Genomic DNA, 23,490 nt, shown 5'->3' on the forward strand with positions numbered 1-23,490 from the left:
GTGTCAAGAAGTATTAGTGGCCTCAGAGAGGCCAATGCTTTGAAACATTATATAAAAATTTACCTAGAAGTAAGTACCAACATTGCCTTCTGTAACATTTACATCAAGATAAACCAAGGTCAAAAATTCTACTGCTTCCAAGCATTCCAACAAAATAGGGGGTGGGTCCCAGAGCCTGAGAAATGGATCTGCATTAGAATCTCGAGGCAGAGGCCAGGGAAAGGCAGTGGCAATTGTAGACACAAAGCAAGGAGAAGATGCCAAACTCAAAGACTGCAGTATAGAACTGACAAAGTAACAGGTTCCTTAAGGCTCTGTGTACCACCCTATCCCAATGACATCACAGCTTTTATTTATCCTTAGTCTTTGTTCTTAGAGCTCAGAAATATCACAAATGCCTCCTGGAAATGATCTTCCTTATGTTTGCTAGAAAGTTCTACATACCATTATAATCAGGTCTAGTAGCAGCAAAACCGTGTTAATTCTGAGACTCAAAAGAAGAGTATCATTTTCCATGGTGGCCACTGTGTTACCTGGGTCTGTCTCCTTATTAATGATATTTTATTTAGTGACTTATGGTCGGAGTAAATCATATAGCTGATTGTAGAAAAATGCATAAAATTCCCGAGTGCCATGCTTCACCGAGCATTTAACAATAGTGTGCATCTAGAATTATTCATGTAGGGATATACTTAAGAGTTCAGCAGTCAGTCAAACTCCAGCTTTCTTGCTGCCATGGGGCATCCCCTTTGAGAAGCAGCATTATTCATAGTCTGATTGCTGTTCCTGAAGCCCACGTGAGCAGAGTCATCAGCCTTTTATGAAGGTTGACAATGCTTTGCTCACCATTAGGCTTCTCCACAACTACATTTCTAATTCTGTATCAGTAAACTCTTAACTGTTCAAATCAGCAAGAGCTATTGATTCATGGGTGCTATGCTGAAATCAATTTCCTCTCCTTGTTTCTGATCATTCCCACCAGTCAGCCTTTCTGAATCAATGCCGCTGTTAAATCAACACCAATACCAATGGCAGGCCTGCTTCATGCCTAGATATGGGTGAGCTGAAATCACAAATGACCTTTTGAGTCTAGGTCTTTCCTGAAAGCAGATGGCGGTAGAACAAGGACAGTTTTCAGAAGAACTGGAATTGAGCTCCGATCTTGGGTAGGCCTTTTACGACAAAGAGTGTTTGGGTCCTCCCCTACAGCATAGTAATAGCATCACCTGTCTTACAGGACTGTCACAAAGGTCCGGGAAAATGTGCAAGGGAAGCGGTAGGTCAGCTATTATGTGGCATCATTTGATTCTCTTTAAGAGAATGAGGTTGTGTTAGCTCATTGGTTCATTGTCTCCACTGGCTACATGCCATTATCCCTGTTCATAGCTGATTTAATGATGATATGATATCAGGCCACTGCCAGAAAATCTTCCTTTTATTTTTTTCATCCTTCTATGCTATAATATGTACTTAAAGTAAGTTAAGTGGCAGGCACTAATAAATATAACTAAATGCATCTCCATTCCTTTGACAGGCATATTAACACATAGAGGCACCAAGACTTTAATGGTTGTTGGGGAAATATCAGGGATGTGATAATGTGTTGCTTCTTTCTTGATGGCATGAATGTACCTCCTGGCATTTCTTCTTCAAAACCTTTTATCTATTTTTCAGAGCAATTGCAATTCTCAAAGATAACCCAGACACATATTTAAAGTGGGTAGGGAATGGCTTGTAGCCATGGGTGCAATTAGACACATCAAGGAGCTTGTAATACTCTGGGCAAAGCCAATTCTAAGTACAAGCATAGTATGTGTGACTCCTCTGTGTGTGTGTGCACGCACACGCACGTGCACGCGTGTGCATGTGCACACATTTAACAATTGAAACATACACTTCTCACTGAAGGTCACTGCTTTAGATTTTGACTAGAAACAAGGACATCCTTGCCTGGTAAGTGATGAAGCCACACTGTCCTCATAGGTCACCTGTAACACATGGAGAATGGCTGTACAATCTGTATCATGTATCAGGAACTGAGTGTATCATTTATTAAAGCAAACAAATGACAACAAAAATGTAGCTCTGTTGATGGTTAGAGCAACAAATAAGGAGACCCAAGATCTTCTCCTGAAGTGGACAGATTAAGTAGAAAAGATGAGAAAAGGGGTCCTAATATGACTGTTAGAGCAGAAGGTCTATCGGATAGGTTTAAAAAATGATGGCATCTAACTATCTAATTATATTTCTCTTGAAATAGCAATATATTCAAAGGACTGTCTCCACTGCAGCTTCAAAGCTGACATATAAAAGGCTCAGGCCTCATCGTGCACAGAGCAGTGTTCTCCTGTGCATACAGGACAGATGAGTGTGACGCAGGCTTACTTAAGTTACGCATCACCCAGAACACAGAGCACATTGCTACAGGATGCCAGACTGGAGCCATCTCCAATGGACCATTCTCTTAGCGATCTCCCTTGAGGGCTGAAAGGGCCCACTGAAGAGAGCGCCATGTGTGTCAGCAGTGAGGACCTGAGGACTGTGCAGAAGGATCCTGCAGATGTACGTGGAATAGTGCAGAGAACCAGTAAAACCACAAACCAGGCTTTGAGCCAAAGGTCCAATAACCAATATGGATGCTAGGTCATACTCTACCCACTCAAAGGGAACCTTGCTCTCTTCTTTACATCCCTTTGCTCCTCCTCACAAGGCAGAATGAGCAGAGAGTTGGTGCAAGGAGCACCTGAAGAGTAAGTGAGGGAGTGACCCCAGAAACACACCCAGCCCCCCTCACAGCTGACTGCATCTGAGGCCCACCAGAGCTGGGGCAGAGTTTCTTCAAATCTACTGACAAGTTGCAATTTTTATTGAGATGGCACTTCAGTTCCTAATTACAGCAAATGAGACTTTGTACTGCCACAAAGCACGCATGAAACTCTATGGAGAGGAAGGCAGACGCTGCAGGATGGATCTGGTGCAGAATGTGAGAAATGTGAGTTCTCTTTTGTGGCTGCATTTCAGCGGGTGCAGCCCACTCCATATGCCTGTGTCTGTAACCTGGGCGGAGAGATAAAGGCTCCCTTGCCACCTCTAGATTCAAAGGGCTCAGGCAACTTGAAAATGGTGTTTGGCCTCTTCAGAAACAAATCTTTCTAGTTCTGTGGAGACTATTTCAGTTTCTTCCAAGCTGAAGACTTTTCTGACATTTTAAAAATTGGCTCACATGTCTCATAACTTATTTAACTCTTAGTCTGATATACCAGGTAACAGGTCACAGTACCATTTCTCTCTGTGTCTGTCTCTCTGTCTTTCTCTCTGTCTCTGTCTCTCTTTGTCTCTGTCTGTCTCTGTGTCTCTCTGTCTGTCTCTATCAGTCTGTCTGTCTGTCTGTCTGTCTGTCTGTCTCTCTCTCTCTGTCTTTCTCTCTCTCCTTGCAGAATCATATGATTTTATGCTATAACCCCTTCCTCCTGGTGGGTTCTGAACCTCTGATAAAAGCAATAATGTAGATAGTTAGGCATACAGGCCCAGGAGTCAGACTTACTGACTTTAATCAGCTTCTGCCACTAGCTGAACCATATTGTATTTTCGTAACCTTCCTGGCCTTGGTTTTTCATGTAAAAATAAATGGTCACAATATCTGCTTAACGGGTTTGTTTTAACTACTAACTTCAGTATTGCCTTTGACATGTGTCTGAGACAGGCATGCTAAGTGATGGATAGATTGGTAGATGGTATATCGGTAGATTCCTACAAAATAATCCTAGTGGAGTTTGAAATAATAGCAATCTGTATTGAAAGGAGACTACCAAAGCAAATTGATGCATTTATTATTGGCTTGTAAGTGTTATCAGAGGCCACTTGCTTCCCTTTTTACATGCTACAGAAGAAGACTGTGCCACGGACTTTCCTGTTCCTCTCTGCTTCGCTGTATGCCTCCTCCCACATAGATCTAACTCCATCATGATCAACAACCTCTTCAAAGCGTCTGGCCATTAGCTGTAAAGTATAGATTGAGGGCCCTTGAGACAATGTTATCCTACTTGCACAGATTGTAACACGGTTGAAGGTCTTAGATGCATTCCTCTCATACAGGATCCCTTTGCTTTCTGTACAACACACAAGGACAGACAAGTGGCTCAAAGACATAAATGCTTCGAACTTCTCTAGGGAAGAGCAGCAGCTAAAGAGATTGGTGGAACAAAGAGACTTTTTTTTTTGGCCCTATGTTTTATTAGTTACCCCCTAGTCTGAGAAGTTTCTAGGGGATATTTGTCATCCCACCGGCGTGTCCTGAAGTCACACTCTGTTGCTGTTCTTCACGATCTTAGCTCAGGTGTGGCTCCCTCTCTTCCTACAAAGAATTTATCCCCCTCCCTTTGAGGACTCCATTCTTAGCAGTGAGGGTCTCAGTAGATTTGTTAGTGGCCCCTCCCTTGAGAACTCTATTCTCACTAGTGAGCATCTCAATAGACTTGTTAGCAACTTCTTCTTTTGCAGGCTGAGTTGTTCAGTCTGGAGTATCCTCTGATGCTGTCAACTAGGAAAATCTCGAGATGAGTTTTGAATTCTGTGTGACCAGCACAGTGTAGCGAGAGTGAGCACCATGAATCTGGGTCTATGGAAAGAGAGCTCTCCAAAATGAGACTTGTATGGGCACGTAACGGGTGACTGTGGGGCTAGCCATCAAATCCCACCCCACCAGCTTTGAATCACGGCCACACCCTCCTCAAGCACAGACTACCTCTCAGATGGCAGGTTATTAACTTGAGAGAATAGGCACTCTTGTCCTTAAAAATTAAACAAACGAATGAATGACATCATGTCCTCATGCCCCCACAGAAAGGTAGCAAGTCTGCACTGGAGTATGGAGGTTGGCCAGCTCCTCCCATCAGCCTTCCCTTCCATTTCCTGTCTACTGCCATTCCTTGTTGGTTAAGTTAATGAATTTTCCTCCATCTAATTGATGGTCCCTTGGCTACAAAAAAAAAAAAATGCTCAGCTGAAGCTTTGAGATAATGGTCTATGTTGACCTAATTAAGTTCTTAAGTAAGGTGCTTCCACGTTTTCCTAGTTGTATTATTTATTTCCTCCTAGCTGCCCTTTTATGGGGATGTGGCATAAATTCAAGGAGATCCACTTCAAATCCGTTTGCTGGCGCTGCTTCAAGAGATGAATACAAATTACTGTTTATCCACCAAACACTTCCATTGCATTCCTGCGTGCTGGGCAGCATTCTAAGTGTTTTATAAACATCAGCGCTCCTCATGCTCATGGCGGCTCTATGCATAGGGTTCCTCATCACCTCCACATACATTTACATGTAGGAAAGGAAGCCATGGAGAAACCCAACCAGTGCCGCACAGCTGGGTGCAACAGGATTCGTAAGCAGGTAGCCTTGCTCTGGAGCACATACTCACCAGTGGATAACCCCACCTGGTTTTGTTATACAAGCTAGCTTCTCTTTATCTCAATCAAAATACATCCCTGGTCTAGGCAATATGTCATCACTTTTAGATATGGAAAGGAGCTAGTATCTAAATGGCTAAAGTGGCTTTTCTGAGTAATAAACAAGAAGATCTGAAATTCAGTGCATTTGGATCTAAATCTAATTCTCAGCTGCTACAGACGCTTTCTGCTTGTTTAGGTCTAAGTGGGGTCTCTGAAGGATGTGCACAAAGGAATTTCACTATAGAATCTTATTTCCTTACTTGACTTTGCTATCAATACAGTCATTGGATCAGGCCTTTAACTAATTCAGAGCACATATGCCCAGAGGGTCCTGTAATGAATCCATTTGTAAATTACAGAGAAAGTCATAAATTATTTCCACATAAAGAGAGCATAGATCAAGGCTGTCATATTCCTATGAGCATTGTGGTACACCCTTAACCTAAATCATATTTTCTCCTTGTAAATGGGAAGGAAAATTACATTGTCTTGACCTTTGGATCATTGGTTCTTGTATTTACTTTATATATTTCTCAAAAGAATTCACAAGGAAATACAGTCACTTAACCTTCTCCTAGAAAAGGGTACAAAGCAAAAATCCTAGGCAGGAAATAGACACACAGTGGCCACTGCCTTTTTATGGATTGAACTATTGAACAGCTCGTACTTTGATCATTATTTAGTACAATTTATGACTTCTAAGAAGCCATTTATCAATAGCTCATGAATGATTTTTGTCAAAACAAGTACAAATAAAAAAAGAACAATTTACTCTAATCTCTTTGATAGGAACCTGATTATTGTCTCATTGATCTGAGCCTGCCATGACAGCATTGTTAGCTGTAGGTGGGTGCTGCAAAGAAGCGGGGTACTTTTCCCGCACTGGGGCAGAAGCTCTTTTGAGTTGTTGTTGCGTTGTCCCTGTAGCCACCTCGCTGGGAGCAGTCATTAGATTCATCCCTTCTTGATCTCCATGGTTGGTATAAGCTGGCACATCAGTTGCATGTTACTTATATTCATTCACCCATGTGCTTTAAATTGTCTCTAGATTGCATATAGTATCTAACACAATGTAGGTATCAGGCTATACCATACTGTTTACAGAGACATGGGGGAAGTGTGCACATGTTTAAAATATACTCCACCTAATGCTAGTAAATTGATAAATAGAGTGTTGAGGGTTTGAAAATAAAGTAAGCATGACCCCTGGATTCAAGGAAGTTGTGGAATGGTTAAGAAAAGGGTTACAAACAATATCATGAGATGAATACTAGTAAGGTTAGCTACATGGTACTGCCGTGACACAAATAGGCGACGATCAGCTAGACAGAATGAGCCAGCCAACAGTCTTCCTCTTTGCTAGAGCCTGAGAGGTGAGTAGGAGACAGTTAAACAATGTCTGAAAAGGCATCTTTATGATAAGAAACTTGGCAGGATGCAGATCATACAGCATCTTGTATACCATGACGATCTTTGAGCTTTGTTCACATTTCCCAACAGTGCACATGCATTAAAGAATTTGAGAGAAAGAATGACAGGACATTGTCTTTTACTGGAAAAAAAAAAAACCCATGAAACTGAATCTGCCACATGGATGGAGACTGCAGGGGTGAGGGTCAGTGAGAAATCATCCTAGGACCCCAAAAGACAGGCATTTAAGAACAAACCCAATGCAACAGCACAGCAATTAGGAGATAAATTGCTAGAAGTGAAAGTATAAAAGCGCGGACCCTTATTATGTGATATGTTTTGAGGAAGGTAGAGCCTTGTGCTGGATTAGATCAGATAATAATCACTTTAGTTATTTATAGCATCAACTAACAAGAAATTCAATTAAGACATCATAAGCCGTGGAGACTAAATCACTTCTGGGAAGCATAGCGCAAAAGCCGTGTACGCTCAGGATGGGTCCAATCACCCCTCCTTGCCAGAGTCCCCATTTCCCATCTACCCACTCTTCTGTCTTCCCACCCATCACAGTGCTCACAGACATGGTACCCAGTATACAGCCTCAAGGATTCCACGCCAACCTACGGCAGCCAGAGTAGGAGCTGTACCCAAGTGTCTGTTTCAGATAAGGAGATCTATTCCCAGACTTCAGCACCAATCCATGCACATTTCAAGGTTAGAATAGAGCCCAGTGCCCTGCTCAGCCCTGACATCTACAGAGGAAATGAGGAACTACAGAGTAGAGTCAGGACCCGCCTTTCCTAGCTCAAGGTAATAATAGATACAGGAAAAGGTTTTCTTCTAAAGAAAGGTCCAGAAGAATGAGGCCGCATAGGAAATGGCCTGAACTCCTACAGAGAAGACAAGAATTGAGCGATTCTTCCAAGGCCTATTGTAGAGGTGAGGCAAGGAGGCCCCCAAAAAAGCTATAACACCAAGATGGAAAATATACAGAGAGTGAAAGACCATGGAACACTCAGCCCAATAAGGAATGTCTCCATAAAATACACCCCCAGTCTGCTTCAGAAGCTCGTGGAACTCTGTGGAAGAGGCAGGGAAGATGGGGACACCAATGAGTCAAGACCCTCCAGACAAAACCCGGCTGGACCACATGGGAACTCACAGAGGGTGACACAGAATGCACAGGGCCTGCACAGGTCTGCACCAGATGGGTCTTCAAGCTAAATGGACAAGGAAACACATGCCCCCAGCCTTCACCCAGATACTATCTCCAATTGATAATTATCTGAAATGAAAAGTATAGTTTTCTCCAAAAGGAAACAATTCTCAAGAATAGGCCCCATGCTCAGCAGTAGATGGTCAACACAAACTCACTGGCATTGTTGGAGGTTCTTTTTCTCATGATGTTGTCAGGGTTTTTTTTTTTAACCTTTACATGTCCCTTATGGCTTTTGGTTTTGTATTTTTATGGGATTCCTATGTACAGGTGTGTGTGTGTGTGTGTGTGTGTGTGTGTGTGTGTGTGTGTGTGGTGTGTGTCTGTGTCTATATGTGTGTCTTATGCTTTTTCTTTGGCTCTTTTTCTTGCGTGGTTGTTTTATCCTGTTCCAACTTGTTTGTGTCTGTTTTGTTTTATTGTACATTATTTTACTATTGTTTTTCGGTTACCTGTTTATTTTCTAAGGATGAACAGAAGAGTGGATCTGGGTGGAGGGAGAGGTGAAAAGGACCTGGGAGGAACAGGAGAGGGAAAACCAAATCAGAATACAGTGTATGAAAAAAATATTTTTTCAATTTAAAAAATTTCAGCAGTCAAAAAGTATTTTGAAATATAAACAATCTTAATATCCTACATTTTAGACACTGTAAGGATCAAGCTGATGGGTTGCATAATGTTAATTTATAGCAATAAGAAATTAGGCTTCAAGCTGATGTTGAGCTGACATATCTCACCCCACACACACTTAGCAGATGTCTGGATCATAGACAACTCATCTTCCTGATTTCAAACGTCAGGGTTTCTGTAGCTACAGACTCCATTTCCCTATAAATCCTCTCTATAAATCCTGTAACCTTCTTCCTTGAAACACATCCCCTCATCCTGTGCTTGCGGGGGAAACATGAAAAATGTGGACTCAGTTTTTACTTCCAAACCAGCCTTTTCCTCAAATGAGATTTTCACAAAGAAAGGAGCTTAGGAATTTCTCTCCCGCTGGATGCTTTGGTAAAGAGGCATCTCGGATGCTGCATGTGCTCTTTCTGGCAGCAAGGCCCTGTGCCCAGCGAGGAGAGCTTAGTGCCCTGAGCCCTTGTCACATCCCTGAGGAACAGCCCCTACCCCGAACATTCTCAGTGTTCCTCGGAACACAAACATGTTCTCCTGTGTTTAACATTGGCCCGGTGCACTTACTTTTTCTGCTTTTACTGTTGCTAAATAAACTAAATCTTCACAGTGAGCCTGACAAATGAGATGTTTTTAATAAAGAAGCACACAACCTAGAACATGTTGCTTTAGTTTATGAAGTAGATTAGAATCATTTCTATTGACTTACAGCTATATCAAAAATTATAGTAAAAATATCTGCCCTGTTGCTTAACTTGATATTATTTTCACCAGACAATTTAATAAACTAATTATATGTAGAGAATTCCCTCATTTAGTGGTACCCAGTTTAACTGATGATATCTTAAAATGTTGACCTTCTCTTGAACCAGAAGGTCAAATGCTTTGTTATGTTCCTTATTTTCTTTACCCTTGAACTATATCCCCAAGGCATTTAGTACAGCCCCTTTGATGTGTCAGGAAGGTCAACTTCACTGTCATTGTTTTTCTAACATGCTATTTGTTGAACAAATTCATTTTATTTCCTTGTGTAAAAGTTTAAGTTGGAATCCACCAGTGTTACAAACTACTTACTGACTTTCATACTGGTCACCCAGTTCCACAAAATCAAACTCCTTGAAGACTCAACTCCTTCCCACTTTGTTTTTAATACCCTGCCTCCGTGGAAGTTGGAAGGCAAATAATCACACAGGCTTCAAATACCAATATCAAGATAAAAGGAAATGCCTCTCTTTTTTCCACCTTTGAAATTATAAGTGGATTGATGCAAAATAAATTTCAGAGCCTTGAGTACTTGCTTGCTTGCTGGTTGCAAACAGTGGGTTCCTTACAAGAATAAATAAACGGGGGACTCAGTGGGCATCCTCAATGCAGAATAAGGTTAGGGCAGGTCTCCACTGTCAACCCCAGCTTTGCCTGGGGTTTGAGTATTTAGATTAAACTTGTATTGGCAAATAAGTATTTTTATAGTCCCAACAATTTATATGATTATGAAAGCTGAATTAAAAGAGCTGAAATTACAAGGAAAATAAGAAAACAACCTATAAAGAAAACCTAAGGGAAAGACGTTTTGGGACCATTTAATGCTAATGGTCCATTATGAAAATTCTAATTAGAAAATATTATCTCTTAAAGTCCGGCTTTTGTACCTACTTGCACCTTTCCCCTTGGCTTTTCATATCTTTACCAGAAATGAATTTTTTCTAAATTTACTAAAATAAATGGTTAGTTTTTACCTACATTTAACAAAAATTCTCCCCATCCAACCCATGTCCCTCTCTGTTCTATGGTACTATTCAGGCCACTCAGTCACATTCTAGTGAACACTGTGCTATTCTCTAAGGAGAACCCTGAAGCCGGAGCTCACCTCTGTTCTCTTGTCAGTGGCCCTTACAAGGAGGCTCTGTGCTGGACTCAGCTTCACGTTACAAGGAGGGTCCATGCTGGTCTCAGCCTCACATTACAAGGAGGGTCCATGCTGGTCTCAGCCTCACATTACAAGGAGGGTCCATGCTGGTCTCAGCCTCACATTACAAGAGGGTCCATGCTGGTCTCAGCCTCACATTACAAGGAGAGTCTATTCTGGTCTCAGCCTCACCTTACAAGGAGGGTCCATGCTGGACTCAGCTTCACCTTACAAGGAGGGTCCATGCTGGTCTCAGCCTCACATTACAAGGAGGGTCCATGCTGGTCTCAGCCTCACATTACAAGGAGCGTCCATGCTGGTCTCAGTCTCACTTTTCCAGTGACCAGACAGTCCTCCCAGCTGCTTTAAGTGCAACACATCACAGCTACTACCAATCAGAAGTACCAAAAGAATTTCTCTGAGATTTTGTCCTGACTAACTGAAATTGTCAGGTTTAGAGAAATGGCTAATGCTACGCAAGGGTAATTTGAGGGAACACAAAAGGTAACCGTGTTTGGTTAAACATATTTTGTGCCATGAATTCATAGGATTCTAAGGATCTGATTTCTGTAGAACTACCTACATTAAATTGTGTTTTAATATCAGTCGCTGGCTTTTGTTTGAGTCGATTCACTAATTGATTGGAATATGCTTCAACATGTTGGATGGTACTCATGATATAATTTATCTCACCCTCTGTGAAAAATAGTAATAGCATTTACATTTTTAAAAAATATCTGTAGAAAATAGGATTTTTAAAATTTTTCAGATATTAAAAGTCGGTGTGTAAGTAACTCATTGCATTTATCTTTGCATTGCCTGCCAGGGAGCTCACTTCAAACCTTGAAAAGACCACCAGCCATAAGTAAGAATAATAATTCTGACAGATAATATATCTGATTCTTTTATAACTTGGGCCTGTTTCTCCATTTATTATTTGCCTTGTGATTGTATTTTATACTCCTAAACTCTTTGATGGAGAGAGACGAGGTGTAAATGTGTGTAGTCAACAACTAAAATGGACTGATTTTGGCATAAAGATTTTCCCTCTTTATTTAATCACTTTACAACCTAATCCTAGCCCTCGCCCTCCTCTCCTACCAATTCCACGCTCATATCCCCTCCCCCCATACACCTTCTCTTCTTCTCAGAGAAGGGGAGGTCCCCAAGGGGCACCAACCCACCTTGGCATCTCAAGTTGCAGCAGATCTAAAAGTATCCTCTCCCACTGAGACCTGACAAGGCAGCCCAGACAGGGTAAAGGAATCCAAAGGCAGACAATAGACTCAGAGACAGCCGCTACTGTCGATGACCAAATTGCACATCTGCTACATGTGTAGAGAGAGTCGGGGTCCAGCCTGTGCATGATCTGTGGTTGGTGGTTCAGTCACTGTGTACCCCTATGGGACCAGGTTAGTTTACTCTGTAGGTCTTCTTATGGTGTCTTTGACCCTTCCCACACCTTCTATCCTTCCTCGTGCTCTTCCACAAGACACTCTGAGCTCTGAGTTCCACCTATTGTTTGGCTGTGGGTCTCTGACTCTGTTTTCATCAGCTGCTGGATGAAGCCTCGCAGAAGACAGTTATGCTTGGCTCCTATCTGCAAGCATAGTGGACTGTCATTAATAGTGACATGGGCTCTCTCTCATGGATTGGGTCTCCATTCCCTCAATCTCTGATGCATCTTTATCCCTACACTTCTTGTAGGCAAGACAAATTTTAGGTCAAAGGTCTTATGGGTGGGTTGCTTCCTTGTCCCTCCAGTGGAGGTCGTACCTGGCTACAGGAGGTGGAAAATTTAGGCTTCTTAACCCCTGCTGCTAGAAGTCTCAGCCAGGGTCACCCCCTTAAATGTTTTCTTAATTTACAGCCTATTAAGGATTTTGTTTTGTTTTTTCTTTATTTGTTTATTTACTGGTTGTAGCCTCCTCCTTCCTCTCCTCCCAGTCTCCCTCTACCCCATTATGCCCTATTCTACAGAAAAAGGGAGCCCCTCTTCCTACCCACCCCAGCTCATCAAGTTGCATCAGCATTGAACATGTCCTATTCCCCTGTGGCCTGGCAAGGCAGTCCTGCCAGGAAGACTGGTCAAAAAGCTGTTAACACAGTCCATGTCAGAGACAGCCCGCACTCCCACTACTCAAGAACCCATATGAACTCTGAGCTGCCCATAGGCGACATCTGTGTAAAGGGGTTAAATCTAGTCCATGCATGGTCCTTGGTTGGTGCTTTGGTCTCAGCAAGCTACTCTGGGCCCTAGTTAGTTGACTCTGTTAGTCTCTTTCTGGAGCTCCTGTCTTCTCCGGGTCCTTTTCTCTTTACTCCACTTTGCCACAAGACCTCCTATGTGTTGCCCAGTGTTTCACCCTGAGTCTTAGCATCTGAGTCAAAGTGCTGCTGGGTAGAGCCTCTCAGAGGACAACTCTGCTAGGCCCATGTCAGCAAGCATAGCAGAGTACTGGTAATAGTATCAGTGGCTGGCTCACTTCCATGGGGTGATTCTTGGGTTCAGCCAGGTATTGGCTGGATATTCCTCAATCTCTGCCCTATCTTCTCTATCTTTGTCCATGCACATCTTGTAGGCAAGGAAAATTTGGGGTCAATGTTTCTGTGGGTGGGTTGGTGTTGCCCTCCCTACCAGGAGTCTTGTCTAGTTAGGGTTGGTCTTCTTCAGTCTCTATGGCCTCTGCTGCTAGGAGTCTCTGCTAGAGTTGCCCTCAAATCCTCCCAAGAGCCTACCCTGACTTAGGTCTCCAGCTTGCCACATTGATGCCCCAACCCAGTTTCTCTTCTCTCTGCAGGCCTTCTGTCCTCCTGCGCTGCACTCCCCAGGTCTGATCTCCATCCTCAATTCTTTCCGCACTCCCTCTCCTACCTCATTCTCTCTCATCAACTACTACCTCTCTCTGTTCTATTTTCCCTTCCGAGTGAGATTTAAGCAACCTCCCTTGGATCCTCCTTACTACTTAACTTCTTTGAGTTTGGACATTATAGGCTGTTAATCCTATAATATATGGCTAAAATCCACTTATAAGCGCATCCATACCATGTGTGTCTTTCTGGGTCTAGGTTACCTCACTCGGGATGATCTTTACTAGTTCCATACATTTGCCTGCAAATGTCTCTGTGCAGCCTTAGCTGTCCTGGAACTAAGCTCTGTTTTCCAGGTTGGCCTTTAACTCAGAGGTCTGCCTGCCTCTGCATCCACAGTGCTGGGATTAAAGGCATGTGCCACCACAGGCCTTCTTATGAAGGATTTTATAGAGAATTACAACACGATACTTTGACCTTCTCTCTGAAAACAGATGAAACCAGAAATGATCATGATGGATCATACTAGACATTAAAAAAGAATCAGTTTTAAAAAAAAAATGAAGATTTGTCCCGCAATGAGGAAGGCTGATGAGGGAAACTGTAGAAAAGTTTTCCAGAGGCCATGAAATAAATGGAGGGTGGTTTTGCAATTTGTTTGTGTCATCTTGTATGCATGATCATTATGGCCCTGAATTCCACTTAGATTGTTTGTACTTCTGATTGCTCTATTGACATGTGGCCTCTTGAGAGTTTGCTCGGTGATTTTTTTTTTTTCGTTCCTGGTATGTGCAACAATATGCTTCTATATTTGTTAGTTTTTCAACTGCTGTGACAAAAGGCCTGATGAGAGACACATACAAAAAGGAAGGTTCTTTCTGGCTCACAGATTGAGAGTGCCACCTATTGTGGCAGGAAGGCGCGGCAGCGGAAGCACAAGGCCGTTGGGCACAATGCATTCATCATTAAGGTCAGAGGGGAGATGCTGATACCTCACTTCCTCCTTTGTATTCAGTCTAGAACCTCAAACCATGGGACGATGCTTCCCAAATTCAAAACGAGTCTCCCCACATTCGTTTTAAACCACTTTGAAAGCCCACATAGACTCACCTAGGGGTTTATCCCCTCGGTGATTCTAAACCTTGTCAGGTTAAGATTGGCCATGATGTAAATCATTTAGGACTTCAATATACCTTTTGAAATGCCAAACAATTTTTCATCCATTCAGAGGATTTTTCTCCAATAAAAATATTTGAGGGAGCTTGGCGATTTCAAGAAATGCACTTTCATCTTATGTTGCTATAGATACTCTTTCTTTAATGTGTCACTTGTGGCAATTCTTTGGTTTTTTTTTAAAAAAAATCATTTCATTTACGAACAGGACGTTATCTAACTAAAAGACATTTATATTCCAGCATTTGTCTGTCTGTTGGTTAAAAATAAACTCCAAAACACAAACAATCAGTTTTGAACCCAAGAATTAATAACAGAATTAACATTGGGATACCTAATCATTATCAAGTTTTTCAAAGAATGATTTTCTCAAGTGTAAACAGAGCTTAGAAATTGTTTGAAGCCATATCATTAGACTTGATTTAGAGTTTTGAAAGTCACTTTCTGCAACACTGTAACTGGCATAATTTCATTTCTTTGCCTGGTGCCTGTACTTATCAAGCTGTGAAGAGACTGCAATCTCATTAAAAAAATGAGGTGCAAAGTTTAAAGCAAATGTTAAAGGGCAGCCTAATTACCAGATGAATTTTGAAATACGTTAAGACCTATAGACAGAGGTTCTTAGTTTTAGCCAAAATTCTCACTTAACTAAAAGTGCTATTGATGCAATACACACACACACACACACACACACACACACACACTCACACACACACACACACTCACACACACACACACTCACACACACACACATACACACACATGCAATCCCTCTCAAAAGAGCAGAGATTTTTTTATTTGCTTTGCCCACTGTGTGTTGCAAATGCAGAAACAGAGTCAGACTCACACCTACTCTCAGAACATATTTATTGAACAAATATTAGAAGTTCAGGATGAGAGAAAGCAAGCACTACATTATCGATTCCATTGACGCTCACTGAACGTTTACTCATCTTTCCGTGCTAAAGATACAGTACTGTCATGACAGGAAGGCCCAGAAGTAACACATGGTCACTGAAGCTTTTCCCAGGAGACCAGCACTCAGCACCATTGCATGATGCTTCCTAAAGTTTGGAGCCTCAGGAGTGTTTAGCCCCGTGATGAAATAGCCTATTGTGTCTTTTCTTACTGTTAAAACAAATGTTTGGGGAAAATGCTGTTAAAGTATCCTGCCTCACAATACATCAGTGTCCCATTCTGCTCAGTGCTCCCAAGTCCTCCTCCACAAGTGAGCAAAATCAAAACAAAATATAAAGAAAATATCAATCATAGCCAGAAAGGAAAATACTAAACACACACACACACACACACACACACACACACACACACACACACACACACACATCTTTAGCTACCCTATCTAACCACAGATCTTTTGGAACTATAGAATTGTTCCTTTGGAAACAGCTGAGTGAGACACTCCTTTGCCCCATCTTTTCAGCATCAGGGCAGGGGCTTCCACTGAGGATCCACAGAAAGACCTTGGGGATTGCTAATTGTCTGGGGGAAGCGTGATCTTGGTTAGTCCCTAAACCCCACAAAGAGCTCACATGCTTACTTTGCATGTAGAAGCCTAGAGACCCGAAGAGCAGGAAGTGTCAAAGGCAGAATCAAGGGAAGGCATTTGTAAAATGGAGACACTTTCTGGACCTGCACTTAGAAACCAAGTGCAGAAAAAACTACTGGCAAGGAGTCAGTGGCTGCGTACAGCTACGAAGAATTGTTTCCATGAGACAAATTCATGACTGAAGGACAAACAAGGAATCATACTTATACCATGGGAGCAAATGTGTTGGCTCCTCAACAAAGCTGTCTTTAGACTCAATCTCAAGAGAAGTCTGTTGGCTAGTCACACACAGAGACTTGACACTCCATTGCAAAGATAGGAGCCTGAGGCTCTGGTGATACACCTCCTTCAGGACATGGGTTATAAACAAAGCAAGCTAACTCTGGTGGCTCTAAATTAAATCATCTGTCAAAGACAAAATCTGCCTCATCATTTTTTGTCTTACCTCTGAGTGAATAAGAAATACCAGTGTAGACATGGGGGATAGAGAAGAAAATGAGAGCCTTAATTTTTATTTAGTTAAATAATTGAATTTCCTCCAACTACTCTTATCATTTAAAGACCCAGAAAATGAGAAATATTTGTTTTCTGTTACATTTCCTCAAAGACTGTAAATGTTTAAATTTTCTATAACAAGCAGCCTCAATGTCAATGTCATGCCATAATACAGCACAGAAATACTTACTCTGGGATGATTCAGCATCGGGACATCCCAGGGAACGTATTTTGTCTCGATTCGCTTACCACATTAGCATGGGTCACATGGAAATTTCAGGAGCTTCTGGGATCAATATGTATTTAAAGCCATATGACTTCCATGTATTCCTAACCTTATACATACCACTTTTGTTGCGTTATCCTGGGAAGAAGCCACCATGATAAGCCAACTCTAATCTCTTGACATTGGGCAGGGGAGAGTCGAATAACTGTTTCTCTAGTGTCCCAACACAAGTTGAATAGCAAGATGAAAGAATTATTCATTCTCTTTGTACACAGGGAGGTATGTCGCAGATTACAATAAGGTAATACTATAGTGCTGTGGCCGTCACATACATGGGTATTATTAGCATGACATCTTGTAATGCCGTCCTCCTGTGAGCCCAGGCTTCATGTAAAGTGTACAGCCCAGTCAATGGCAAGCATATAGTTTAGAAGCTGATGAGTATGGTTGAAAGCAGTTTTGGAGAATGTAAGGTATAAAATTATCTCTCAGCTTTGGAATATAAGCATAGTAGAAAATAAGGCAGAGGAGAAAAAGGGCCTGGAAGTAGGTCTGCACAGGTCCTAGTGTGTTAGTTGGTCTCACTTTATTGGATTATTTCCTTTTGTTTATTTTTAATTATAAAATTAAGAGTTCGGTACATATTCTTACAAACAGTTCAAATAATACAGAAGCATGGGGAATAAAAACTGCGTATCACACCCTCCCCCTCCTTTCCCAAGAAGAGGTCAAGCCTGTTAATTACTTTGAAGTGTTTTAGTTTAGGATCACTCGTAAATATTTAATGTAACATAAACAAGTGTTTAAACTCTTTACATAATGGAACGCAATCAGAGTCGAAAACCTCATGGTATTTATCATCTCCACATTCTATTATAGATCCCTGTGACACTTCAGCTGCTTCATCAGGGATTCCAGGAAGATTCGAGGAGCGTATCAAATCCAGGAGAGATGACTCCTTAATATTTAAAATGCTGTTGTCAATATATTGTTGCAATGTTTTTATGCTCCCCAGATTTAAAGATAATCATAACAAACTCTCCAATGAAGGTGACAGCACTTTAAATGAGTTTGTATTTTTTTTTTCATCCCAAGGGCATATTAGAAAAGTATGTAGTGCCTACAGGTATGAGACATAATTGAAGCTACAAATAATGCTTAGTGTGCAGCATGGGAGAGCCAACGACACATTCACACACCCCCTCGCCCCTGCCACAACCGTCACCACACACATACACATTGGCTGAAACATAGCAGCATCAGGCTTTAGAAATTTTGCTGCGAGCACAGAAATTTGCTTGAAGCAACTCTTTACAACCGTCAGCAAAATACTTCTAAATGGGTCATTGTTTGATTTTCAGATATTTATGTGTTTTTGAAGAGCAGATAGACTTTCTATCCCAAAATAGCTTGATTATGTTTTGATTGCAGCATCAGATTTTTTTCCAAGGATCTCATGTCCCAAATAGTGTAATCACTTATACATAAGTTGATAATTGCTTTACAAAAATAAAAACTGTTGCTGTGGTAGTGGCATCATGTGGGCCTATGTGGTGTTTTCTCTCCTCCGTCAGGTTCCACAGTGTGCTTAGCTCTATTGTTTCAGAAAACACGTTCCTGGATTCTGGATGTTAAGGTATTTGCAGTCTTCCTGTAGGGACGTGAGGAAATGAAACTCGTGCCCATGTTTTCTGGTGGAGCCTCTCCAAGCCTGCTTGGATGTACCTATGTACCTGATCGTATGTCTCCCTGACCTTCAGCAGATGGTTTTGCTTGGCATGCTTGCTTTCATTAGCTTCCTAAGTAAATGCCTGAAAAATGAAAGAACACTCAGACCATTTCTCAAAACCTCTCCCAAGAAACGCATTTCTGTTTATATGAGTATGCTTTACTGACCCGTTCATGCTCTTGTCCTGCCCCATGTTCACCAGCAGGATGGAGAAGGGCCTATATGTGGACCCATGAAAGAGTTGTTTTTTTTATGGGGAGGTAGAATTCACAGATTTCTTGTGTTCATTACTATATTTTTCCATAAAATATTGCACAAAGTATAAATACATTTGCCTTGATATATAACGCCTCAACTTTTCTTCATCCCTACCCCATGGAAAAACAAAAGTCAGCTTCCTGATATTTGGAAAAACAGATGAAGAAAGTTTTAATCACTTCCTTGGAGTAATTACTGTGCTTAGTTGAATGTATACAAGTAGAAGCCAGTAATTCACAGTAACTGTTAACTTTAACCCTGCTCATTCTAGCCATCTATGTACTACAAATTGCAGTGTTGTTTATTGCCTGGAGTTTAAGATCCAGTTGCATCTACAAAGCCTCCTAGCTCCCACTTAATGCCCCCACACAACAAAAACACACAGACTCAAAGACAGCTTATCAGATAATTTTTAATAGAGTCCCAGAAAACTCTGCACATATTCCCCAAGGTCATCGATTGTTATCTTGGCAGAAAAATAGTTTATTTACCTCATATCTGTCCAGTTAAAATGTATTACTCACTCGTGGTAAGATATTGGGCAAAAATAATCACACAAAAACTAAGTGTCAGGACTTAGTTACACTTACCCTGATTCAAGCCAGAATACATTGACCAGACATCAGAGATGTTCAAGAAAAAAAAAAAAGATAGCAAAGTGATATATTTCTGTTGAAAGAGAAAGTCATGAGTAGCCAATAAGACCCTTAGCAAACAGGAGTCTAAAGTGCATAACATGGAAAAAAGATAGCATCAGTATGTATGACACATGAAGCAGGTATGAAACTACATTCACGTAGCACAACTGAAGGAGACATAATAAGACTGGAAAATTTCTCTTATGAACTTCTTTCTTTTCTAACTTGTATTTCATCTCTCTCTCTCTCTCTCTCTCTCTCTCTCTCTCTCTCTCTCTCTCTTCTCTCTCTCTCTCTCTCTGTGTGTGTATGTGTGTGTGTGTGTGTATGTGTGTGTCTGTGTGCCTGTGTATGTGTGCTCGTGTACATGTGTGTGTGCATCAACATATGCCACTGGGAGCTTGTGAAGGTCAGAGTCCAACTAGTGGGAGTCATTCCTTCAACTCTGTAGATCTCAGCTCAGGTCTTAGGCTTGGCTGCAAGTGCCTCCACCCACTGAACCATCTCTTTGGATCTGTATTTCTTTCTAGAGTATTTGTTTGATATTCAGATTTAGTTCTCCTGGGAGATCCTTTGTGTTTATGGGCTTCAGCCATCTTTGTTTCCCAGATGAAAAGACTTAAACAATGGTTCTATACCTTGGCATTCCTAACATTGTTTCTTCAACACCTTAGCTGCAACCTGACACAGGTTTACCCTACCCTTCCAATTCTTGTGAAACCTACGGAATATAATGTGCTTAACATGGGTGTAATATGAAAGCTCTTTGGTGCTATTGCTATTATTGTTTGCTTGTTTGTCTTGTTTGAGTCAGGGAATTGCTACATAGTGCAGGCCTCCCTCACACTGTAATCTCTCCATCTCTACCTTCTGAATATCAGAATGGTGGGGATCTGTCACCACACCCTGCAAGTGTGCAAATTCCTTTCACATTGAAGTGCTCATTAGAGCCTGGCCCCTTGTTGCCAGGCCTCGACTCCAACAAGTATTGCTAATCTTAGAAGGGAGAAATGGTACAGTGTGTTCCATTACGTACAAAGTGGGGTTTGTCTGAAAATCTCGGTCTCCAAGTCCCTACCTTCTGTGTACTGCTACCACTCCCCTGCCATGCCTCTAAGGCTAGTACAGCTTCTGGCATCCACGCTTGAGTCAGGAGGAAGACTCTGTCCCAGGAACAAAAGGTCACAATAAAACCTTTTGAATCCCAAGCTATTGCTGTTCAGCTGTCTGTGAGGCGTGTTTACGCTATTGGTTTTGTTTTGATGTTCTTTGAACAATGCGGATGTTGTTGGTCTATTATTTTTCCATTGTTTTTTTTACTAAGGATGTCATATGTATTTGTGAAAGGACAGTTCTAAAACACAATGTTTACAGAAAACTAACGGAAAGAATTTGCCCAGCAGTAGGTCAAACTTGTCTCATTGTAGTCAGCTGTATCCAGAATGATGATGTCAAAAAGCGGAAGTACAATTCCATGGGAACTCATGGCATAGTGTTTGTAAAATAGGTGAGTGTGGCCTAAGAAATCCTGCAGGGCAGTAGAGGACCCAGTAAATAAGAAAGCCCTTTCACCCCCTAGAATGGTCATAATTTTAATAACAAACCTTTACCATCATGGCAGGAAGGCCTCACACCGTAATGTCCAACAAGAACTGATTTTGTTCTTCAATGTTGGCTTGGGACAAGGTTAAACTCAAGTTTACAGAGTTATTTGTAAACAGCTCATTTAACTAGGCTCACATTTCCCAAGTCACTAAAACTTTTGGATTCCTCAAAAGTATTGTGAAATTGTATCAGCATTTTTGAAGATTTGTGGCATAATATATATTTTAATAGTAAGAACTTAAAAACAAGTTGGATTTTCTTACTTCCTTTTACATCTCCAAGATCTGGCATGTAAATTGCACATAAAGTGAAATGGGAAAAATGTTGAATTACTGAAAGAACCGCTCCATTTAAAATCTACAGAAAAGATTAGGTCATTCTTAGGAGTCCATGCTACATTACTCAGAGTCTCAAGAGCCCCTCTTGGATGAGCAGAAGCCTTAGCTTCATCCGTATTTTACAATCAGTGAAGCTTTGCTCTCAGTCATCAAAATTCTCACTATACTACACACTAAAAGCTTGTGTACACACACATAGACAGACAATTAGGAGTTGTTTGCATGCTTTGCCATCTCTACCACAATCCCTTTTTTTCTGAATTGCAGCTCTCTTTAAAAGGACTAGGGCTGTGAAAGTGCCATAACAGGTAAATTGCTTGCTGTGCAGACATGAAGAACAGAGCACAGAACCCATGTGTAATCTAGGTAAGGGTGGCCTTTGAGATCAGCCCTCAGGAGGCAGCGACAGAGGCAGGGAGTCCCCGGGGTAAAATGGCTATGGAGACTAGCAGAAATGGCAAGCTCTAGATATGGTGAGAGACCCTGTCTCAGTATAAAGGTGGAGGGGGACCTACGGATATAGTCAGTCACCGTCAGGCTTGTGCTACCATGTGAATGCACACACAAAGGCTGTGCATCAACACGTATACGTGTGCCTACAAACATACAAGTACACATATGCATACACAAACACATTCTACATATGCAAAAATTGGTACAAGTTCTCCTGTGGCCCTGGCTTTGAGAATAATATAACAATTTAGAAAATAAAACATGATGTTCTATGAAACATGGGACAATACAGAAAAGAATTGCCATTGTTAATATTGATGGTCAAGGAAGCGGGATCTGACGGAGATAAATTTCTGTGCAGGTCTGTGAGGGATTATCTAGATTAGCCTACTTGAGGTGGGGAAGCTCACGTTATAGGTTGGTAACACCATTCTGTGCATGGGATCTTGACTGAACAAAATGGAGAAAGCCAGCTGAGCCCCCCACAGTCATCATCTCTGCTTCCTGACTGTTGCTACAGTGTGACCAGCCACCTCCTGTTTCTGTCATCATCCCTCCCCTGCCGTGATGGACCATATACCCGGAAACAGAAGCCAAATTAAACCCATCCTTCTTTAAGTTGTTTTTGTCAGATATTACGCTGCAGGAATGAAATGCGTAACTAATACAGAAATTGAGCTGATTTTAGGATCCAACTGTGGCTGAAATGAGATGCCATCAATGAGATGAAGACACTGATGGGAACCAGGCCTGGACCCTAGGTTTGAGAGCCGTGTTTGGGTGACGTTATGCAACGAAGGAGCATTTTTGGGAAGTGTGTCTCCCTGTTCTCATTGATGCTTGCTACATAAGTGTAGCAGATGAGAAAATAGACGTCCTCCAGTCTGAGTTGCTTCTAATTCTAGTCTCATGTGCTAAAATTACAATGTCTTGGACTGGAGAAATGGTTCAGCTGCTAAAGTGCTTGCTGCTCAAGCACGAGAACCTCAGTTGGATCTCCAGATCCTACTTAAAAAATCCAGCCTGTGCTAGTGTTCCTCACGTGTGTGCTAGTGTTCCTCATGCATGTGCTAGTGTTCCTCATGCGTGTGCTAGTATTCCTCACACATGTGCTAGTATTCCTCACATGTGTACTAGTGTTCCTCACACATGTGCTATTATTCCTCACACGTGTCCTAGTGTTCCTCACGCATGTGCTAGTATTACTCACACATGTGTTAATATTCCGCACACATGTGCTAGTATTTCTCACGCATGTGCTAGTATTCCTCATGCAGAGAGGAGGACCCATGGATCTTGCTAGCCAGCTACTCTTAAAAAAATCAGTTAACTGCAGGTTAAATAAGAGACCCCCATCTCAAAAAAATAAGAGGAATCCACTGAGGAAGAGATCCCAAAATCATCCTCTGGCCTCTACATGCACATGTGTATGTACATGCTCAGATGCACATCTGCACCTGAACATACATGAAGAGCAAAGCTGATAGAAATTTCTGTATGGTCCATCCATCTGTCTGTCTATCTGTCTGTCTCTCTGTCTGTTAAATATTGTGTCTTCCCTTGTCTTCCACACACTCTCTCCTGTGG

The sequence above is a fragment of the Acomys minous genome (genome assembly GCF_964271855.1).
Source record: "Acomys minous genome assembly, chromosome: 10".
NCBI classification, from domain to species: domain Eukaryota; kingdom Metazoa; phylum Chordata; class Mammalia; order Rodentia; family Muridae; genus Acomys; species Acomys minous.